The 18,203-nt window shown below is 38.8% G+C and overlaps 1 long non-coding RNA gene across 2 annotated transcripts in view; it reads left to right on the top strand.

Moving 5' to 3' along the window:
* LOC138686407 (uncharacterized) overlaps window positions 1-18,203 on the top strand; it is a 343,485-nt gene that overhangs the window by 200,307 nt on the left and 124,975 nt on the right. For both annotated transcript variants that reach the window (XR_011325757.1, XR_011325758.1), the window contains exon 8: window positions 14,977-15,026. This is a non-coding gene — a long non-coding RNA (uncharacterized lncRNA). The remainder of the gene's footprint in view (window positions 1-14,976; window positions 15,027-18,203) is intronic.

Genomic DNA, 18,203 nt, shown 5'->3' with positions numbered 1-18,203 from the left:
ACATTTATTGCAGGGAGAAAACTCTATGGAGGTCTATCTATGAGGCCATTGCTAAGGCTTTTCAACACTGGGTCACACTTTATGAGTTGCACTTTGTTTATCAGCTCTTGACTGAGAGCTAGAGGAGTTGAAGGTGGTGTTTTTAGCTCCAAAGTAATATGACATTCACTATCACAACATCTATCTAGCTATATATTGGTGGGAGATAGAGGAGCACATTACATTCAGATACTAATGTCTATGCTAATCAAAGGTTGTGACATCCAAGTTTGGGATTTTGAAGCCCAGCATTGAACAATGTGTTGTAGTGACTATTTCTAACACCTTTCTATATGACAGGTCAGTCTCTTAAATATAAAATTAGTGATAATTTAATTTAATCTCATACTTCAGAGTATGTACCCATTTTATAGAATCAGCTTAAAAAGTTTTAAATTGCTGCCCCTGGGCTGAAGCTTTAGCTTAGTGTTAGGACTAGGTAATAACTTCAAGCTGCAACGATAATAATGAATATGGACTTTATACTATTTTATATGAGTTTTCCAACACTGATTTTTAGCACTTCAATTTCTGGGGTCCAAACAGAATCCTTCTGGGCTGATTTGAAACATGCTTGAAGGGAGCAGTTATTCCACAATAAAGAAAACATAGGCTAGGATTCTCTTAAGTTTGCTATCTAGTATCGGGGAGATTTGAAGCATTAGGTTTAGCAAATAACTAACAGTTGAGACAGATGAGGGCAATCTTCCTCAAAGCTGTTACGTTAGACTGAGACAAGACTGCATCAATGTACAAATGAAAAGTTTATCTTTGCAAGCAGGAATGCTATAGTTTGACTATTTTTCAATTAAAAGTTGGATTCCATAGTGCATTTAATCTGTCACAGTGAAAAATGTAGCCTGATTGTTAATAATACTGCTTTATAATTATTACTATTATACAGTCCAGATACCTCATGAGGGCATGATCCCCTGATTCTCTTTGGTTTTGTATAGACCGTAGGAGAAGGAATTCCTGAGCCATAAGGTTGGTAAGCTAAGTATAAGACACATGCAAGTAGATTCAAGAAGCTTTTCTGTTGTGGTTATTGATGGTGTTGCTGAAAGCAATCTGTCACAGTGAGAGCTACCCCCTTTTACCTTTACATTGCGTGCTCGTTTTCTTGTTTGGACATGTTAGCTGTTAAATGGTTAAGAGTGAGCTTTCTTACTAAAGAAGGTGATTTTTCAATATTAAAAAAAACCCCAAACTGTTAACATATTTTCTTAAATTTGTAGAGTTTAATTAAAAAAAATTCAACACAAGATTATTGAAATATATTGCCTTCTTCAAAACAGAAAATTACAAAAACCCTCTGCAGAATACTTCTAATGTAATTTTAGAGTGAAATAATTACTTGGAGATGCCTGTGGTACAAAGTTTAGCACCTTTTTCCCAGGGATACATAATTATGGATTGAAGAGGACAAGAAATTGGTGCAGACAGGTGTTCTCCCACAGCATCATCCCCCTTAGTGGACTGATGACAAGTGAATGCTTGTAATAGGAGACAAAATTCAAGTTTAAATGGTTCTTCACCAGCCAGATGACTCATAAAGGTGTAAAAATATATAACTTTTTCAGGCCATCCATCTGTTTGCAAGAGACACATCAGTTGGCACTGTTGCTGTATTAACCACAACCTAGACAGCAAGTACCCATTATAAGACCCCTTTCAGTTGCTAATTGAAATAATTAGATTGAAAAATTCCATTTTGTTTCAGAATTTTGCTGAAAGGGTTCTGCTATTTCAGAGAATAAAATGAGGGGAAACACGTTGCTTTGTCTGTGTTCATTACTTCAAGTTATTGTCTTACTGAGAAGCTCTGGTGCTCCCATGGAAGGAGCAAGGACTTGCCATTTGGCAGCAGTGATAAGCATGTCAGGGTGTGGCTTTCACTGTCATCATGAAGGAAGCATGAACGTTTGGCTAAGTCATCAGCTGCTATGAAAAAATCCAGTCGGTGTTTGCTTGTTTGCTTCAGGGAGAGTTGTTAGTGATCAGCAGCTAAATTCTTCAGTTTTTATTTTTTTTTCTGATGGAAAGATTTAATCTCTCCCTCCTGGGTTGCATCGCTATGTCTGGAGATCGCATCCTTAGAAAGCACCAATATTCCTTCCTTTCCTGGAGCTGCTGAAGCAGAGCAGGCTTTTCCTACAGCAATGCTGTCAGCACCAAAAGGCGGGCACTTAGGCATTTGAACACCAAAACTGAGAGTGAGAATACCTTCCTTTTATCTCAGTGCCCTTCTGCTATATCCTGGGACCCCACTTCATTTCAATATGCAGAGAGTAGAAAGAGTAAGTTGATAAGTTGGGTATGAGAGCTGGGAGAAAATGATAGGAAAAGGGTGGAATGATGAGGCTAGGGTGAGGAACAGTAAATCCAAGAAAGACTCCCACTAGATAAGGGGAGAAAAAAGCAGATCACTTAGGGAGGCTGGCAATTGAATGTTGTCCTGGAGAACTGGATTCTTATCTTATGTCTGTTAAGCTGGAGAAATGTTTTAAGAAAGCAGAGCAACTGAGATCTACAGTAAAAGCAAAACCCCCACATTCCTCTTCGGCCGGAGAACACCTGAGGCAGAGGAAGCCAGGAGGAAGAGCAAAGGGGAGACAGCTCTGCCACAGGCTGTTTCCAGCCTGAGACATGCCGGGTTTTGCACATGGTGTTTTATTATGTTTGAATGTAATTTCTGCTAACAGGGATTTGTGTACTTCAAGCGCAACAGATCCTGGAAACTGGAGGACCATTCCTGAGCCTGCGTACAGAAGCCTGGGCCTGCTAATTGTCTGTACGTGCCTGTGTAGGCAGGGAGGGAGGGGCGCAGAGAAAATGGTCACCCTCATCTACAGCAAGAGCTCCCGGCCCTGGAGCGCTCATATGAAAGGGACTCCAAGAAAGTGTGTTCAGTTGTCAGTACTCCATGCAGTATTCCCAGAGATGGAGTAGCAGGGGCTGTTGGTGAAAATGTTGGAGTGAGGATCGGCGCAGGCCGTAGCCAGGGAGAGAGGTGGCGCAGGGCTTTGGTGCTAGCAAGGAGCCAGGCAGTCGGGCAGCTGACAGAAACAATCCACACCCCTGGCTTGATCCAGCCTGAACTAGGCCTTGCTACCTGGCAAGAATGGGTCGTTTCAAACCACAAGTTGGAGGGGAAAACAGCCTGCTGGCCCCACATGGACTCCTGGAGGAAAAGAGCGTAAGGTGTAAAGTTAGAGTTTTATAAATTAGTCATTCCCTGCTTGTCTACATGGGCATAGTTCTCTGTTCTACCTTTAATGAAAATATGGGTTGTTAAACTGCTGCTTTGCAAGTGGGGAAATTAGGTTTCTGGTTTTAGCACCAGAAAACTTAGTGTAATTATCTCTAGGTTCATTATGATGGCTTGTGTTTTTGTCATTAATTCCCATAAATTTAAACCCAACCCTTATTGCTGCCAATGGCAACAGTATTACACTTGTGTCAGGTGACCCAGAAGAAGTGTGTTTTCATTAGCCCACAGAGGTATGCTCTGATTTAGTGAAGTGCTTCATAACTACAATAGGTCAATGGGAAGTACACTTAAACAAATACAGTGTTGCATAATGCTTAATAGTAAGGAGAAACAGCTAGACATCTCAGAAGAACCCAAGATGAGCAGATATTTTTAACCTTATTAGCTCTGTGCCTCAGCTTCCCACTTGTAAAATGGTTTACAATTAAATGAACCAAAGGGATGTTCTGAAAATAAATTCATTAATGTTTGAGAAATATTCAGATACTATACCATGGAGGATAATAGACTATCCCACAAGTAAATGAAAATTCTTTGTTCTGTAAAATACAGTTTGAAGAGAGTGTGCAATTAGGAAGATGGAGGACCACTCTCTGAACAGTGAGGATAACAAAAAGGATCACTCTCTGAACAGTGAGGATAGCAAAAATATTGAATACCTGCCCCACTCCTTTGTTGAGCACCTAGGACACTGAAGTGAGTATTTCCTGTGGGAAAAATTAATAATGTAATCATATAATTTAAAACCATATTGTAAATAATGAATTTAAGGGGGATGAACGAAGATTATATGAGTGTTAGTGCTACCTTAATTGCTGCCACAATGAGCCACCTTACTTCTTAGATTCCTTAACTTTGCATGACTTTGCAACAGCATTGCTCCTTTAATCTAGTGGGGTTTTTTACATAATAATATAAGTTTATGTATGTATAGGTGTATATTCTTCAAAGTCAATTTACCAATTGAAATTAACTCCATGAGGAGTCCTTTCAGCACTTCTGGGTATTGAAACAGCTTAAAAAAATTCTGAAGCAGCCTTTGAAAAAATGGCAATAAAAAAAAGAAAAAGAAAAGTCAGTTAAATCTGATACTTGGAGGTAATTTTCAGTGTCACACCCAGGAATTCAGGGGTGGAAAAGCCCTTACTGCTAATGGTAGCTGTCTGGCCTAATCTCTCCACATTGCAGTGGATATTTGTGCAAGCCTAAATATATGAAGTGCACTAGGTGCTCTTTACAAAGTGCTTGCTAGGGGCTATTTATAGTACTTCTGAAAACCTTCTGGTAGAAAAACTACTTTTAAGAATATTTTGTCATGGTAAGTCTGGGCTGTATTAGCTGTGCACCCAGCATCCCTAAGAAAGGAAGAAACAAGATAAAAGGGTTTCCTAGGTGTTCTTAGTCTGTAGCAGTATGTATTTTCTTTGCATCAAAAAATGCTTCTGCAGGCACAAGGTTTGTGTCTCCATACTCTGGAGAAGCAAGTTGAATCCAAGAGTCATCCTTTGTCCCTGGAGCAGAGACATCCCCATGAACCTCCATCCTTTGCTGATGGCAGCTGTGGGGTGGAATGGGTGAGAGTACTTTCCAGGCAGCAGCACAGCTGGTGTTTCCTTACCAAACCTTGCATTCTCCCAGGATAAATGGGGGAAGGTGACTGGCACATCATAGTCATTTGTATGCCAGCAAAGAGTATTCTTTTTAAGTGGCTCCCCTTAGGGTCTCGACCTGGAAAACCTGCTCTTAAAGATAACCAGATTAATAAAGCAAGGGCATGAGCTGTTAGGAGGAAAATTATCTATCCATCTGATCCAAGTAGTTGCACTTAAATAGACATGAGAGGCAGCATTAAACAAAACAAAACAAAATTTCATTTATATCCTAGTGTCCCTGTGTGGGTTTTAAAGGAAATCAGGGAAGAAATGTATTGGACTGTATTTCTCAGGTTTAGTTGTGTTAAGACACTGCAATACATTTTGGATTTTGTATGTGACTTTACTGATTTGTGCTGTTGTATTGTTATTAAAAATATTCTAATCAGACTGATAATGAAGTCAGATTAGTCTATAAAGTCTTCCTGACACACAATAAAAAACTCTACTATTTTAGATACTAGGACAGACAATCAAGGAGATTCAATTTCTCAAATAGTGAGAGTCTTACCCCTCCAAAGTCTATGCTGAGTCAAAGCAGCTCATAGAAATAATGCAAGCAGAGCACAGCACAGCTGAGGAAATGCTCGGAGTGGGAGGATGATACTCATTGGCTTATGTTCCTCAGCGATACATGCAGAGTGGCCATAGGTGTGTATCTAGAGCAAGGCAAGGCTTGAATTCACTCAACTGCCCCTGGGTCCTTCTCAGTAGGGCTTAGCTAATCTGTGTGTTTGTAGATGTAAGAATTTTGACAACTTCACTGAAAACACGATCTGTTTGATTTCCCTGGTCATTTACAATAAGCGGACTCCAACATCATTCATGTTGAGAGCTGTTTGTGCAGCAGCTACTTGTGAAAAATGTGTCATCTGCTTAGGAAAACCACCACAGTTCAAGACTAAAAATACCATACTGTATTAGCCAATTTGTTCAGGGAGCTTTTCTTTCAAATTTGTTGCTAGCCCATGCTCAGAAGATATAAACTACTAGCCGGTCTGGTCTCCTGAAACGCAAGTATCTAGCTGGAAAGAACAACTTGTATCAGCTGGGCAGATATAATTAAAGTTTCAGGCTTACTTCATACCCAGGTGGAGACTTTGAAAGACTTAAGGGAATTTAGTGCTAATCCAAACCTAGTATCTTCCAACCGATGACATGATGGGCAGCATGGAACTGTAATTGGAAGGGCATTGGAGGGGGACTTGGAGAGATTACAGAGGAGAGAGAAGAGAGGATTAGACAAGCACGGGAATAAGTACAGCAGCTTCAGAAAATTACCTAATGCAATGTAGTTCTTGTGTCTTTATGATATTCAGGATCCTAGGCTTGTCAGAGAGTACAATACTATATACCTTTCAGTTCTGTTACAGAAATCTGCACCTGAGAATGCAAACTGTCAAGCCTTTACAAGCTAAAGGAAGCTGCTTAGGAAGATGTAGGCAGTTCATCTGACAATGCCTCCTGTTAATCCGGCCATATATTAAATAGTCTCTCCTTATCTTCACATCTGTCAAAGCAGGACAAGTGATCAAACTTCAGGATGCTCTTCCTTACATCATGTGGCACATGGCCTCACAGATGTGGGGGTCCATGGTCTACCTGCACCCATAGATCTTGCTTAACGTTCAGATAGCCTCTTTGAAAGGATTTTTTGGGAAGGTTCCCTTTAATTGACATGGCATCTTCTACTGCCTGAGAATTCCTGTTTGCCATGTCATACAATCATTTATTCCAACAAGTGCTCAGGAGCTACAGTTAGGAATTAAATCAAGCTGCAAGCATGTGCATCCTCTTTATGACTTTGCCTCCATCTTCTTTTCCTAATGTTCCTTTCATATTATCTTTGTCTCTTCCCAATTCTGCTTCCCTTTACTTTTATTGGTGCTTTTGTCCTTGATTCTGTCCCTCCAAACCGTTTATTTCCTATCTCTGATTTGGAATAGATCTGAGTGCTGTTGTCTCACTGACAGCCTTCTTGCCTCTAACTGGTGATTAGCAGTCTTTTCTAACCATAATGTGAGTAGAATTTGGCATGCAGCAGAGCACTAGTCTTAAGGAGCAGACACTGCCCAGAGGGACAGCATGGGAAATGCAGTGAAACCAGACGAAATCCAATATGACCACTTGAGATCCAAGTCAGAAGAGGCAGATTTTTAAATTAAATGTTGTAATGCAAGGTGGGGAAGGAAATTAGTGAAGTCTGTTTCCCTTAGAATGAAGGGTGGGATGTATTTTTTTCTGATTCTTATTATTATTATAATTTTAAAGAGCAATTGCAGATGAAAAATAATATCATTCTAGCTGATCCAAGAAGGCAGATAGAAACTGAGGATCTTCTGATAGCTCCAATTAGGGAAGAAATTAAGACAGGTAATTCTGTGAAGTAATCTTGTTTTATGATAGAATCCTGTTGTGCATGCACATAGGAGGCATCAGCTGGCCAGAAACAGTTCCTCTGTCTACATCACCAAACCCCATGTAGCAGCATTGCCAGGAGAACTCTCTAGGCTTCTCTTAGCTTACACAAACTGAAACTCACTTTCTTCTCATTGCTTACACACCTACATCATGCTTTCAAGCAAGATCCAGCAAAACCATTCTTTTAGATCAGTTTCTTTTCTGGACTTATCTTCGTCATCTTATTTTTTTGAGCTGTTCTATGAATCTTTCAGATGTCTTAAGTAAGCATGAGCAGACCAACCACTTTTTCCTGACAATGTCCTACTTTTTTTGCCTTTAAATGCTGCCTACATTCTATGTATGCCTTTCTGTCCCACATACACCTTCAATACACCTGATTTCTTTTTTCTGTTTTTTTTTTTGTTGTTTTTTTTTTTTCTTACATCTTTTGCAGTGATAGCACACAAACTTTATCAGGAAAGGCACAGTTTCCACCCCAGTCCTGTCTAATTTACCTATGTTTAGGTAAGATTCCTAGACCTGGAGTGATGGGGTGTTTTCATCAATATTGTCACATTGTACTATTGGCAATGACGTAATAGCTTGGCTAATTAAATTCTAGTAATATGCACTTACATGGCTGATCAGTAGTAAAGCTATTAATTTTATATAATTTTAATCTTTAAAATGTTACAAAAGCTATTTGAAATGAGTGGCTTACTGTAAATGAATGGACAGAGACCACAGTCAATAAGTAAAGTGCTCATTCACCAAAGTGCTTTAGCAAGGTTGTATTTTGTTAAAGATTTGAAGCTGTACATAGTGTTGAATTGAAGCCCATCAGCCATTCTTGTCATTTATTTAGATTTGGTAAATGATCTGAAAAGAGATTAAAATGCCAGCAAAGAGGGTTGTGCAGAAGGACTACCAGGCTAGTCCTCAGCTCTCCCACTGTTGTGTTTTGGATGCCACTGAAGACAAAATGCAGTGCATCAAATTATGTGACACACCACATCATTACATCAAAATGTTTGGCTTTGTTTTGTGTTGCTTTTAATGTGAATTGATACAGTATATGACACAGGACTTGTGTTGCCCCATAACAAGATGGAATGCAACTCAGTGTATAACTCAAATGCACAATTAGATGATGCTGGTACTGGTTTGAAGAGCAACTGCCTGGCTTGACATCTTCCTCAAACTTCAACAAGTTTCCTGCAAAGTTAACAACCACTTGCTAGTGACACAGGAGACAGGAATACACAAGATAAAACAAGTGTCAGCCCACAGCACGTAACTTCTCAGGTAATGTTTATTAAACATTATCTTTGTTTCAAAGCAGTACGCTGGAAGAACATCCAAATGACTTCGAAGCTTCAAGGATAATTTTTGTGTTATATTTTAACAATGTATTTTATCACTATAGCTCGCTTTAAATTTGCTTCAAATATTAAACAGACACTGGCTATAGTTGTTAGCTGAATTGTTTATGGGATCAAAATCAAACTAAATGTTCAGAAAATTTTCAGCAAGAGATTCCAGTTAATGAAAGCACCATTTGTGATGTGCTAAAACATGTATACACATAGGTATTGCCCCATTTATCAGACATGAGAGCTAATTACCTCATCCACTGCTATATTTCTTCCATCCTCTGCATTTCAATTCCCAATATTAACACATAGGTGGTCAAGCTGACCATCGAATAGCCTACATGAGCATGAATGCATTAAATAATTTAATGTTAGAAGAGTTTATTAAACTGCCACATTCTAATCAGCATGCGTACCTGCCTTCATTAATCTTGCACTGGTCCATGGTGTGTCTCTACAGCCGACATAGAGTGTGCTAATGTTAATAGGAGCTCTTAACAAACAGGATCAGTTAATCAAGGAAAATTTACTATTAGCCACATGACCATGCATACTGAAATCTAATTACAATCAGATTTAACCTCTTCATTACTGTATTCATCCAAATATTTTTGTTATCACTTGTAATACTGAAGTATTCCAAACTGAGACATGATTATACTCATTTGAACAGGAAATACTTACATCAACTCATTTTTACTAAGAAAGGAGACTTTCTTTTTGCTATGTTTCCAATGTATAATGTTATATGTGTTTTATTTATTGCCAAAAGCAAGAAACCTAGTACCACTTTTTCTCATCCAAAACCTGGCTACAGGAAATAAGTGCTAGAACAGAATGTTGAAAAATGAACTTTAGTATTCTGGATTAATTCAAATGGAATTTAGCACTTGTTAAATTGTCGGTTAGCACTGGATATGGTGGATATAATTTAGAATATACAGGTTTTTTAGCAGCTAAAGTGTTTTAAGTTCTTAGGCAAGGTATTTCTTTCTGATATCAATTGAACCATATTATTTTATAACACTTGGCTATTTTCATTAGATCTTAGACTGTGATAAGCAATTAAGCTCCATCAGTGGCCGTGATTCTCTGAGTCTGTTCACAGAATGCAAGAGATTGGAAGGGACCTCTAGAGGCATAGTCCTTGACAGAGAAAGGGTAAATGAAGATAGTTCCATTTTAGAGCTTTTGATTTTTATTTATTTTATTTTATTTTATCTTGGTTTATTTTTTAAATGTCCTTTTTCTGTATGCAGAGAGTAGGCAGTGTTAATTCAGAGTAGAGAAGGTCAAGTCTGTTTCTTTAATTAGGAATCTGCATGACATTTTGGGTGGAAGAGCAATGTATTTTGAACCATAACAGAGGGTAGGATTTTGAACTATTTTAAATTGCTGAGAGGGTCGTCTGCATGGGGATTTCATTGCCTGAGAAACACTATATCACTGCACCTCTGCTTCATGGTAAAAAAGTGGATTGGGTCATAGCAATGGCGTTTGCTGACTTTTGGGTAGGGACCAACCACAAGCCTTGGGGACACTACTGAGCCTTGCATTAGTCTCTATCACCGTGTGGACTTTGCCATCACTCCTCTCCCTTCTACTCTTCCTTACCCCTTCTCCATTCTTCCTCCTTCTCCTCCATTCTGCTGTTTAAACTGAGTAACTTCTGCAAAGGAGATAAAGTCCTGGGATGGTTTCTTCCTCTGGAAAATCTGTTTGTTAGAAATCTGCCTTTTGGTGCAAGCTGGTACATTCCAGTAGTAAAAAAATATATTTTTTGTGAGCTAGGGAAAAAGTCAGCCCAAGACAGGGTGGTAGAGCTGAGTCCAGGAAAGGAAATGGACTTGCTAAGGTAGATCTTTTTGTTGTTTGCTCCTGCTTCTACTGTTTTAACACTCTCTTTTCTCCCCTCTCTTATCTTCTTAGATTTATTAGGTCCACAAGGTTTTGTGTTTTCTTCCTTTCAGTCATATTCTTCCATCTTTTGGCCTCTTTTCCTTCTCTCAACTTCTTTTTGTATTTCTGTTTCTCATTTTGTTACCTTACTCTTGGACTACTCTTCTTACCTTACTAGCACCTTTAATGCAAGGTGTTTTAAAGCACTCCTTTGAGGGTGTGTGAGTGTTTGAGGGTGTTTTATGCCTGTTCTGTGAAGACTTCTTTATTACAAATAGGCCTTTTTATTTTTGCAGCTGTAGGTTAACATTGCTTACTGTGCTTGATAGGTGGAGTCTTATATCATACATAAAGCTGGGACAATCAATTAGCTGGCAAGAACAACGACTGTTTCTGCCTAACCTATCCTAGGTCTTGTAGTATCCTTCTCTGTATTGATAGTTCAGCTTCATCCTTGACGAAAACTGAGGAATCAGTTGAACAATCAATTGAACTTCATATGTGTGCCAAAGACCAGATGAGTCTTCACGTTTTCCCCGTCACAGAAGCCACTTTCTGCTAAACTATACACTTTTTAAGGTACGTGATTGTATTTGGAATGAAAGCATGGCTGTCACCCAACTGAGTATCAGTTTGCTGCAATGTACACACTCTGAAGGCATCATGCACAGTACTTGTTGAATTTCGGGCAAAAATGGTCTGTTTGTAGGCCACTATCTAACTTGTAGAGAAACTGTAGGATAAAGAGAATTCGACTACTGTGAATGGGATGTAGTAGTGGTGGGGTGCGGGAGAGAAGGCATTTTTTCCAACCTAGCTGTTATGGAGTTATACCGCTTGTTTTTTCATCATATCTAATACTCTAAATTATAACATATTTAGGGACTGTATTGGTATCTGGTACTCTGAAAAAAACCAATAACATTGTCAGGGCTAAACAATGGAATAAATAACACAACATAATGAGAACAAGATCTGATTCTTCATTAGTAGAATATCCTTCCTCTGCTCTGCTTTCCTTTTGTACTTCTGGTGCTTTCGATTGCAATTGCTATATAAATCTGACCACAAAGGAGAACATTGATAACTTGCTAAATGTACAAATCCAGTGTGATAGAAGAATTTAATGCAATAGTATATGACTCAAATATAATGTGGTTTGGAAATGTCATATGATAATCCTACATAAAATCCTATTCATCAAAAGGCTTCTGCTGTCAGGTCATGATGATGCTTTGATTATTTTACACATTATTTACACTGGATAGAGTTAGAAGGCATATTCTATGCATGATTCAAGATGAAAAGTAATCCTTTAAAAGAGAGGGTGTATTCTTTGTACAGATGTTAATTTCGATCATAGGAAAGGGGGGAGAAGTACTAATAAAATTGGTCAGGACATAACAGTATTTTGAAATTACTCTTAAAAATCAAATGGATGTATAACGTGAAAGTATTTTTAAAAATTTAACATTACATTAAAGTAGCTGCCTGAGTTCTGTGACTGGGAATTTGTAAGCTAAAGGAGATATGACATTTGCCGTAATGAAATCAGGACGGCTAGAAAAAATGTCTGAAAAGGGCCTAGACTGGAGAAAAGAAGGACAATTCAGCAAGATTTGTGGCATCATATATCACAAGGCAATACTGAGCTCATAGCAGCTGTTTAACAGTGGAAATGTGTGTTTATCAGTCCAACTGAATAAACAAAATCAGAATCGAAAGAGGTAGAAAAGACACGGAGTCCTGGTGCTGTGTGCTGACCATTGCTGAAAGGGGCAGGTTGTCTGTGGCAAGCAGCGTACAGGGGAGAACTCATGTATTCATTAAGTGATCAGTGAAGGAACCTGGACGTCTGAGGATTACAGGCAAAACCTATGAGTAATGAATGCTAGAGATGACACACCACATTTTCACTCTGCTTCCCCTTCCCTTCCCTTCCCTGCCCTTCCCTTCCCTTCCCTGCCCTGCCCTGCCCTTCCCTGCCCTGCCCTGCCCTGCCCTGCCCTGCCCTGCTTTTTAAAGAACATGTTTTTCTTCCAGCAGCTCCCTAGGAGGAGCAGATGATATGTGTTGTCCTGGAGATGCACTACTGGTCTGTTGGGATTCTCCCATGCTCTGTGGATTCTGTTCATTTCCACAGGAAAATGAAAAGTGCTGATGTAATTTCCCCTCACTTTTAAAGGATCTGTCCAGATTTAGTGTTTCCCTCTATCCCTGACTTACCAAGCAGAATCCTACCTGCAGGCTGATATATATTGATGTTGTATTGATGATGCTGAAATTATCTTTTTCCATAATGATTTAAAGTAAATATTCCTTATGTAAAAGTTCAATTTGTAGCCTATATATCAGGAGGCAGGGGTAAATGAAAATCATAAGCTTTTCCTTAATTATGTACCAGGGTTCCAATGGTCTACTGCCACATTTTACTGAAGTAAAACTCTAGAAAATGTTTGCCGCTAAATATTGATGCAGTTTTATTCCTTTTTTATTATCATGTTTGCTGAATTTCCTACACACATCAAACAGCAAAGAAAATAAAACGGGGCATAAACAGTTTGGAAAATTAATGTTATAGGGAATTTGCTGAAGGAGTTGGAAGGCCAGGTGAAAACATTTTCCAGACCTGCTGAGAGCTTATCTTAAACCATGACCAAGGTAATTGTTTTATTTTCCTCTACTGAAACATCTGGAATAAGTTCCTAAAAAGATAAGAAATGTATGCACAAAGTGCAACTGCAGCATGGTGTTGCACTCCCACATAGCTTTTCATTTAATGTGTTTCAGCTACCACCTGGCCAAACAGAGATGAAAATTTAGTAAAACATGTTCAAGCTCGAAGAAGTGTTCAATCTTTTGCTATTCCCTACCACTCCTCACATGATTTGTCTCCTGCTTCTCTTTCTCAAGGGCTAAATGTTTCAGGGAATCACAGTTTCTAGTCAGCGGAGTAACCACAACAAAGCTCTCTGGAAATGAAAACTGCATCCAGCCTCTTCTGCTTTTATCTGTAAATGAAACACACTCTTGTAAGCCTGTATCTGTTGTTGTAGACTGTAATGTCTAAGGGAGTTAGGCACCCATTTATAAATCTCTTCTTGGAAATCCAATCTGAAGAGAATTCTTTCCTTATTCTTTGTGATTGTATGGCATCAGAAGATAAAAGTATTTTCACTGGGATAACTTATTTGTAGCTGAGCTTTCCATTAACGAGAATATGCTCAGTTTGCTACACTGCCTGTGATTTGTATACTGAAGATATAAGTGCATACAGCTTGAAAATATAGAAATACTTGTATTCAAAATAAATGATAATACATTTCAGATTAATGGCAAACTGTGAGATGCTAAGGAGGTGCTTTTCAGACAGAAAGCTATATTAGGCATTTTTGCAACAATATGATACAGTGCTGTCAATACCAAATACATCTGGAAGCAGGAGTGGGATACTTTGCTGGGTAGTTCATGACCAGCTCCAGACATCCCTTCCAGGAAAAGCATGTGAGAATGGTGCAAGACTTGCAAAAACACACTTGTTAATTCTTAACAAAAGGAAAAAGGGAGTAATTATCCAATTGTAGTGAATGTGTGTGTGACACAGAGAGATAACTCACAGCTTCTTGACGCTGCAAGCCTAACTGCACAAATTCTGGTAGCAATAGATGTAAAAGGTTGCGGAGACCAATGCCAGTTTCTAAGCTGTTCTGTTAGAATATCCTTATTCTGCTAAAATTTAAAAATCAAAGCTGAAGTATTCCTAATTGGATGATCTGATCGCTTCGGAAGTCAGGAGTCTGACTTCTGCTCCTTCAATAAAGAAAGACATGCCAGCAGCAATATAATGTCTTATGTCCACCTGGAAATTACCACCAGAATCGTTGTTTCAAAGTTTTTTCTTGGAAAAAATGCAGTTTCTGTGACTGCTGCCTCAGCTCCTGAAACACTGCGAAGAACGAATGAATGAATGAGCCCAGAAGGTATGCTTCAGCATCTTCTCCCCGACCTTTTTATTCACCATTGGAAAGTTCTGATTTAATGATAACAACAAATTCTACAGGCTTTTTTTTTTTGTAGTTTGTCAAGAACTGCTCAATTTTTAAAGTCAGAACATTTAACTGAATTTCAAATATTTTCAAAACAACGTTTCAACATTTTCAAAATGTAATTATTTCACTGTTACTTGAAATAACTTTCTCTGTTAAGAAAATCAGTTGACTGAGACAAAACAAAGTATTCCTTTAGGGCTGAAATGCTATTTAAAATTTGCATGTGGTCTAAACCGAATATTTGACTTTTTAATTTGATGAGCATTCTACTTTTTATTTGTTTTCAGGTCATTCCAAAATGAATCCCCTCTCATCGTCCCTTTTCCTGGAATTGCAAGTGAGTCAAAAAATATCTTATTTTAACTTTAGATAACCATCTTATCTATTAGAAAAAAACATATAGAGGTGAGGCGCACAGTAGTTACCAAGAGTAACAAATGTTCATAGAATTGTGTTTCAGAGTCAAAGATAGACATTGAAATCCCGTCTCAGGTCATGTGTTCTACAGATCTCAAAAGCAGGAAAGCTCTACCTTGACTTGGGGTTTTTCTGAAATCTCATTCCTGGATCCAAGTAGAGTTTTGACATGATTATAATTCAGTCAGACGATAATGGTCCCATCTGGCAATAGAATAGCAAGTCAGCCGAGACTGATGAAGGTGACATTTTACCTTCTCCAAATTCTTCATTCAAGAGCTCAAAGGACCTATAAATTTGATATCCAGTTCTTCCTACTTCCTGGCAGCATGTCCAATTTTCAGTCTTTTCCTTTTCCCTTTTTTTGCTGAGACAATTCCTACATTTCATCTCCTGATGAAGGTCATAAAATCTCACTTATTTCCTCACTCCTCATAATCCAGTAACTTTTCCCACCTTAAGTTGGCAACATGACAGCTGCTTATCTGTGCTTTGACTTTTTAAGTGTTGTCTTTTCTTACTTCTTAGTAGCCTTAAATAGAGAAGGAGTTCAGTATGAGTTTGGCTGTGTCTATACCATTTCTGCAGCCCTTTTTGACAAGAATGAGGAAAGCATAACAAAGGCAGTTATGCCTTTTTAATACCAATGCAGACTTTCCCAGAGGTAGCCTGAATGCCATTACTTAGCATTGTGTTGTTTAGACTGGCATTTAGAATCTGAATACATTAGTACCTTGTGCTTAATTAAAGTAAACAGTGATTAAAAGTCTGATGATGCTTTCTAATTCAATACCAAGGTCTATAGTCACAAGATGAAGATTGTTTTCCTCAGGAGTGTGGTTTGCATGTGAAGTTCCTTGTCTGTGCCATTTGCTTCTTTTTGCCATTTTGGTTGTATCCATACCTCCATCTGTAAGGAAGCTGTAAGCCTTGGGAAGGAGAAGGTAGTGAGGGAGAGAGGGTTTTAATGCAAACCATTTTGGTGTCTCTTTCATAGATCATCCCCTTCCCTTCTAAACAACTGCCAGTCGAAACATGAGGATATGTGCATATAGGAGCAGGAAGAGGCAGAAGGAGTATGTTAGGGAAGGGCCAGGAACCAGGAACCTTCTAAACTGGCTTGATCACTGACAAAAATGATACCATGAAAGGATAATACACGGTAGAAAAGGATGCAGTATTTGTGATCTTGTATCATTGGAGATACAAGAAGCTTATCTTGCTATAGGAATGTTCCATGTAGGATTCTTGTGTTGTTGGTCATTGTCCACCCCAGTGATACACTCCTGAAGACAACTACTTCAGTCTGTAGTGCTGTGCAAATTTCCATAAGAATTTTTCAACAAGCTCTCCTAAGCTTTATTTTCTGTGTGCTGGCAGCAGCAAACATTGCAGCAGGTTTTTCTGTCTGACACCTCTCACTCATCCTGATCACTATATTTATCGACACACAGATTTGTTTTTTCAAACCTCAACTTCAATCATACTCATTTTATCATCTCTGAAGATTGCTTGGCACTAATCTGGGTTTGGTATGGTTTGGGTTTTTGTTTTAATGATGCTTCAACAGAGATCATTGAGTTTCAAAAAAATAAACATTCCTTCCAGCCTATCCAGAAAAACACATTGGAACCTAACAGAATAAACCTCCATCTTGTAGGGTCATTTGATGCATAAACAAAACATGTACTCAGTCCATACTTTGCTGGAACTTATCTTTACTTCTAACATCCATCCTTTCCGAGATTTTGTCACCCTCATTTTACTGAGTGGTAGCTTCTTCCTCCAGTCATCCTATACATCCTAACAGAACTATGAGAGAGCATGTGTTTCTGTGCTGTGCATATGTGTAAAAGAATTTGACCCACAGTGCTATTGGTTTGTTGCTGCCAATATTGTGGGGTTTTTTCCTTTTTTTTTATTGCCTATTTAGTCAATATAATCTCATAGACTTGTAAGATTTTTAAGTTATGAAATACTTCTACTTATTTTACATTAACCTTGTATAATGAAACTTGATTTTTTTCTAGGCAAAATATTGTAAAGACATTTTTAGTGTTGTCAGCAGCTCTGAAATACTGAAAAAAATAAATTTAGCAGCATTTCTTCATTCAGTCTGTAGTCCTATCTCACTGTATCTGATACTCTAGATAGGGGAGGAGGCATTTGAAATGGATTGGGAGTTTCTCTTTCGTCTGTCTTTTCTGAAGATGGTTTTCAGAGAGAGGGGAGGATGAGTGCTTAGGCTGTGGGGTTGCAAGTTCAACATTACTACTCTTTCAACCTTTAGGAGATTGCTATAAAGATTGCCCTCCCTGTGCTTGGTCTTGTTCCCACTCTCCTGCTGTTGACACCATCACCTGCCTACTCCTAGACTCCCTGTTATCTGCAGCAAAATGCAAATCTTGTTCAAATGATGATAGTGATCTCATACCAAGTAATAGCTATTTTGTTGCAAACCATCAGTCATGTATCCCTTGTGCCCAGTGTTGTCACCAGATACAAAGAACAGGCAGGTCAAAGCAGCTCTCTTAAAACTAAGACATTAGGTCAAGCCTAACACTGAAAGCCTGGGTTCAGTAAATGTTGTCCGAAGGTAACTTGACATTTTCCCACTTAGAAACCCTCGTTCTGTGTGTGCAACAGAGAAAATTTGAGGGAGAATAGAGAATTGTCCAATAAGCAGTATTAGGAACAACATATCCATCAATGCAAGTCTCTTCCTAACAGTAACTTTCCTAGTAGCTACTTAATGTCATTCCATGACCAGCGGATAAGGTTCACTGGGTACATCCTTACTGCCTCGCCTTCTCCTTTGCCTCCTGCGGAGAGTGCTGGTCAGCAGGTAGCCCAGGCCCAGCTGCCTGGGGTGCACGCAGAGTGCTCTGTTTCTAACTCCTTGCAGTGCTGCCTACTTTTGTTCTTTGACTTCTGCCCATTCCTGCTGCTGTGCTTTCAGGTCTATTAAGAGTAGCAGATGTCCTCAATGGAGTTCACTGAGCTCTTCTGCGATCCTCTGGGATGTCAGTAAGGGCATTCCCCACTCCCCATCTAAAAGCATCTCTCTGTCTCATACCACTACAAATCCCTCAATGTA

Source organism: Haliaeetus albicilla, chromosome 8 (assembly GCF_947461875.1).
Source record: "Haliaeetus albicilla chromosome 8, bHalAlb1.1, whole genome shotgun sequence".
Classification (NCBI taxonomy): domain Eukaryota; kingdom Metazoa; phylum Chordata; class Aves; order Accipitriformes; family Accipitridae; genus Haliaeetus; species Haliaeetus albicilla.
Note: the sequence above shows the minus strand (reverse complement) of the source record. Positions and strands in the feature narration are given on the sequence as shown.